This window comes from Thermobia domestica, chromosome 4, assembly GCF_964235325.1.
Source record: "Thermobia domestica chromosome 4, izTheDome1.hap1.1, whole genome shotgun sequence".
Taxonomy (NCBI): domain Eukaryota; kingdom Metazoa; phylum Arthropoda; class Insecta; order Zygentoma; family Lepismatidae; genus Thermobia; species Thermobia domestica.
In genome coordinates this window covers 174346551-174352550 of record NC_137457.1, presented here as the reverse complement: position 1 = coordinate 174352550, position 6000 = coordinate 174346551, and the positions used below count along the sequence as shown (strand labels likewise).

The 6000-nt window shown below is 32.8% G+C and overlaps 1 protein-coding gene across 1 annotated transcript in view; it reads right to left on the bottom strand.

Annotated features, from left to right (window-relative positions):
• Window positions 1–1923: 1923 nt before the first annotated feature.
• Window positions 1924–6000, bottom strand: part of LOC145683399 (hemolymph lipopolysaccharide-binding protein-like) — a 561992-nt gene continuing 557915 nt past the window's right edge. Inside the window, exon 5 of the mRNA XM_081754731.1 lies at window positions 1924–2045. The gene's annotated coding sequence lies outside the window, so the exon portion shown is untranslated. The remainder of the gene's footprint in view (window positions 2046–6000) is intronic.

Here is a 6000-nt window from a genome sequence, read left to right as displayed (position 1 = left end):
TTGCTATTTCATGAGATACGCATATACGAGATATGCATTAACAGATTTTCAATCTCAACTTGGGGGGAAAAATAAAAAAAATGGAGGTCTTTTAAAACACTTTTAGATCAGACTAAAGGCTTGGCAAAATTAGTACAAAATTTGGCAGATGGAATTCAATTAGAAATATTTTCCTTCTTAGGGGACATTTATCAACTGCCTATTCATATCTTGAAATTAGTTGAACTACAATATTATTAAACCTCAATCCAGAGTAAGCGATCAATTAGATCCAACACTCATTCCTTACAATGCTTTGGAGGCTCAGTTACGCATTTTGGAGTAATTTTTAACTTCCAAATCATGGTATTAGCTATTCATTATTATATAATGTTGATGTTTACTATGCGTTAAAGTTACTCTCATGTGACATTTTTGATTCTTATATGTTTGTACTTTTAAAGGTTTCTTTGACAGAGTGGATGATGTATATAAGATATTCTGTTAAAACTGTTCCTTTTGGTTACCATAATCAAACCTATACCGTTAGTGAATTTCCTAGCTATGTTATTTTTTGATCACAGCTTTCTTCCTTCTCCATTGTGTGCTCAGTTTTCATGTATTGTGATGTATTTGTAAATTTCTAATTTTTGCAAAATTCCATCACATATTACAGTGTCATCCCAATTGGCTAGATGCTTATATAATGTGTTTATGGATCGATGGTCCATGATATGGTGTCGTCTCGTTTTTACATTTGATATGATAACGTCTATAGCTACCTATTGGAGTTAGAACCTCATACTTTTCTTTTGATTCTCCCTCCTAAAACGCTATAACTGGTTTCTGTTACTAACACTACTCTTTCGGATGTTTCTAGTAAGATTAAATTTTGGTGTTTGCTAATTTCATTGCCATGTGATGCCACGTTAAGAGTTTCGGAACATCTATTTGCAAATCCTATATTTCCTTGTTTTCACACTCATGTTTCGTCTCCTAAAGTTTTACATTTACTTCCTGCTTTCTAACAGATAATAATTTTATTCGTTTCAATCAAAATTTTAAATCGCAAACAATTCTATGTTAGTCATCTTTGATTGGAGACACAATATTCCCCATCTTAATCTTTCGTCCAATTCTGTAACGGCAATTCAGGCATACCCTCCAGTTTACTAAAGATAATACTATGGTTCTACATTTTTAATATGTTGGAATATTGTCCTGACTCTAGCGATTGGTATTCTTATATAGTCACGATTTTTTCCTTTGCTCACTATGTATTTGCAAAGCTAATGCAAAAAGTAGCTCATTGGAGCAAGACATTTTGTTTATACTGTTACATGTATCGAAATTTTATTATTATTATTGGCTGATTTTCTTCTTTTCAAGTTATATAAAACACATTCTCTCATTAGACGTATGCTAGAGCTGAAAGCATCAATAGTTTACCGTTACTGCTTCCAGTTACTTCTTCAGATAACCAACGACCTGCATCACCCGTATCTAATCCCGTTTCGTATCTTAATGACTACATTCCGTATTTTAGCCACGTTTATTTTTCTGTGTAGCGTTTTCTGTACTATAGAACTTTCATATATTGTTTAGCATTAAAGACATTAATATTTATATTATGCTATGACACAAACATATATATATATATATATAGTATTTTGAATTACTAATTATAACGTACACATACACATGTTGGCATTGCTAGTATTCTTACTATGAAAAGAATCATAAATGTTAAACGTATAGTGACTTACGATTTGTTAGTGATACTCTACGTAATTAGGATTATGTTTATTATTTGTTGTAAAATAATGTGCATTAGTGTAATAAGGTTATCTCAGCTAGCGAATTAAATGCCTTGCGTAATTGAGTGAAGCCTTTAGTTAGTATACTGATTAGGTACATGCAGATGCAAATAGTTAAATATGTTAATAATATATTACTAAGCATATATCAGGTATTACATTCCAAATTGCGGATACAAATACTAGAGAAAGATAATATTGTTATTATGTTGCGAACATAGATTTCCATCCTGGATCGGATGTTGGTACCTGTGGAAGACAAAAAGAAGAATTAGATTACCATTGTCTTTTAATAACATAAACAATACTTATTATAAATTCTGCACACATGCTAGTGCTCTTGAACATTGTGATATATATATATATTTGGACATTATTTTTGAACGTTATTTAATCGTCTGTTAATTGGTGTTAGTAAAATTGTATATTTATTTACATATTTTTTCCAGAATCTACGATGACCAGTTATATTTTTCCTACGGATATATATATATATATATATATATATATATATATATATATATATATATATATATATATATATATATATATATATATATATATATATACATATATATATATATATCTTCAATGTTAACCTATGTTGTATATACTAGCTTTGTTTTATACTTCAAGTAATTACTATGGACCATCGTTTCTACTACGCAATGCTTCGACTTGTGGATGGTATACTGTACAATTATCCCTTGTGTTATTATTTATTACTAAACTTTAAGATGTTGAGTTACTTTGACACTGCAACTTGTTGTGTAGCAACTGTGATATCTACGATGCCTGTTATATCTAAGATGACTTTTTGAATTCCATTTCAATTTGGAGCACTACTCGGATGAAATCGACGATTTTCTGTTCTTCAATTGGTGACCGTCAGGCTATGTTTCTTTGACAACCGATGCTAGTGTTTTGAATTCCTGTTTAAAATTCATCCTTTTGCAAAATATAAGTACTTCGAAAATTAGGCCACTAATAGGTTAGGGTGGTGTTAGCCTTTCTCAAACTAAGTCTCCTTCAAAATGCTAGCTCTGGCCGCAATAAGCCAGTAGCGCGTATTCTTAGGCCACATCGGACGTCACACATCTAAATAATCCTGTGACTTTCCATTTGCTGCGGTACAATGTGAGAAACTCTTCTTTCCAGCGATTAAGCCCACCAATACCTGCTTACAATTTTTGGATAATTTAGTTTAGTACGTTTATATTATTTGTATTTTTATTCTTCCTTTTAGTGATATTTGATTACTTCAGCCTTAATTTTTAACACCCTGTTGTTACAACTTAAATTTTGACTTCTCGAAACTTATTTTTGCTTGCACCGTGTCTGTAAGTGCAAGGGTAAATTATTATGTTCTTTATCCCCCTGCACTCTTCCGTACTTCCTTTTGTGTTCTTTGCATTAAAACTTCTACTTTGATTTATTTACCTAGCATGTACCTTAGTATCCTTTAAGAATTTTTATATATTATATTCCTTACACGTGCTCCGTATTCCCTGACCATACCTACGGTAAGCATTTTCCAATTATGTTTTCGTTTATTCTTTTAATTACCTCGCTTCCTTTCCATGCAAAATACATATTAGGTATATATTACAAGTTTAACGTATTTATTTATTCACACTCATACCTTATATGTGTAACTTTCATGTGCGTTGAAGTATACGTGTAATGACGCATCATCTCTTCTCCTTATTTGGTACGGTGTAATGTACTGTAAGCAGCACTGAACTCTTTTTAGTCAAATTATAACCCTAACTTTATTTTTTTCTAATATAGAAGTTATATATATATATATATATATATATATATATATATATATATATTACCATATAATTATGCAAATTTCTTACACCCATCTTTCTTTCGCCTTCACATTGCCAACTTTACATATGGGTCACTGTTACTATACCCACTTCCGGAGCTGAATCCTAAGCTCCTTTCACGGTACGAATAGTTTATTGGAGCTAGTTGAGTCACGGATGTCCTTGGTTCCTTGCATCTTTCACAAGCTTTCAATCTTCAATACCAAAGTGAGCGGTTCTCCGTTCCCATCGAGAGGTGCTGCCATCTGTGTACTACTCCCAATATTTACGCCGCTGTTATCTTTCATTTTGTTTTTCCAGTTTTTATCCTATTTTAACATTATAGAGACTTGATTTTTAAATTATTTCTTTAGCCTCTTTAAGGTAAAAAACGTTCGACTCATCCATTAGGAAAAAAGGTTTTATTCCATGATGGCTCTCCGTTTTTTGAGGAGGGGAATGTTAAGGATTCGGCCTTTGGATTCGACTGCCGCCGAATCCTGCACCGAAGGAAACTTTATTTATTTATTTACTCTGAAATACATCAATGTTGCAACAATGTTCTTAGAGCATTTTGTATTATTTTTTCCTGTTATTAAACTTGGCACACGAGGCAAACGTCCTATAAGTCCCTTACCTTTTCCTTTTTAATTTATGCTTATACTTTACTATGCTGTTCATTAACAAACATTAAGAATTGCTGAATTTTGTCTACCTTATTGCTTGAGTAATCAGCAATAAGGAAGACAAAATTTAAATAGGCATGTATCTTTCGTGTTTTCTTCAAGAGCAAGAGGATTTCTGTGTTCTGCCACAACATCGAGATTTTGCTCTGTTCGATTTTTATAGTAAGGATTTTGAGAACATCTCCATGCAACAGGATAATCTGCAGCGTAGACATCGAGTGTGACGTCAGTTAATATAAAAGCCGTGGAAGGCGTCAAGGTAGTCGTTGTTGAACATATTTGGAGTATGATGCGATGAAAAGGTGGAACCGGAAAAAAACGGATCTTTTTTTAAAAAAATTGGAGGAATTGGTGCCCTAGGTTGGAAGGATACAATACCGTCGTGGAGGTTACTACTAGGAGAATCGCTCTGCTAATCTTTAGAGCAAAACATCAATTATTCACAACAGCTGAAGGTAATGTACCTATTGGGAAAAGCAGTAGTTAATCACCAGACAACATAAGCACGTACCTTATAATCTTTACTTTTTGATCTACCTAAGACTTTCTAAGTTTGCAATGGTATTCTAAATAGAAATTTGAGTGTTATTTCTAAATTGAAACCTATTTGGTTAAGTTTAACAGATTTTATGGCTAACGATATTAAATTACGGCTTTGTATGGAATCAGGCTATTATGAGTAATAACCATAACAACTGACTCAGTTTAAAATTGATGACATTTTGTAACTTCATGTACCTTTCCGGCATTCATTCCGTGGCAATATTTGGATTTTAAACACAAAACCCTGCTAGAAATGTCAGAAATGCACTCACGTTTCAATAGACTATTATTGTTATGGAAGTATAGTGTAATGCCGTTTAAAATCTCTTACAACTGCACCAGATAAGCAGTCCTAAGAGTGGTTAAATATAGTTTTTTATTTGTTTACGTAGAAAGTTTCTTTTACGGTTATTTTTTGCAGTAATGGTTTCAATTCTATGTATGCTATAATGAATTATTTAGGTTATACCCGTATAAAGCAAGATATTATGATGTTAATTCTTCCTTTTATGCGTTTTTAATATTTTGCCCAGTTAATTTTGTTGAACTTCTACTTATTTCTGTTCACTGCAGGTTCGTGAAAGAGAGCAAAAAATTACTAAATTTGGTTTAAAGTGCTGTCAAATTAGTTGCGCTGAAATTATTCTGGTTCGTATTTAATAGCAGATCTCTAAACAAAATGTAAATATTTAACAAGGTTCCTGATTTATACGCAATCAAATATTTGACATTTGACTTCGAGCTGATCATTTTTTTTACATAATCTCTTCGATTTTCTAATACGAAAAAACATTGATATGAAATATTAAGTTTTATGTCCCACGATTATGCTGGTTCGGCTGAAGTTATGGTGATGATGAGGGATGAGTGAAATGGTGGAATAAAGAAAGTGGGAGGAAACGGGAAAACCCCGAGAAAAACCACAAGCACGGTGTTTGTCCACCACAAAGTCCACACGGCTCGAAGTGCCCGAGGCACCCCAAGCACCTGAGGCGAATGCTCTACAACTGAGATACTGCTTCGCATAAATACATCTTAACGTAAATCTAAGGACACTACGTATATCCTCATGAGATATTCTCTGTACAGCGCTAGAGACGACACTGGAAAACTTTCATGGATAGGAGTTTTCAACCGAAAATAGCCTTCCTTAGGTTG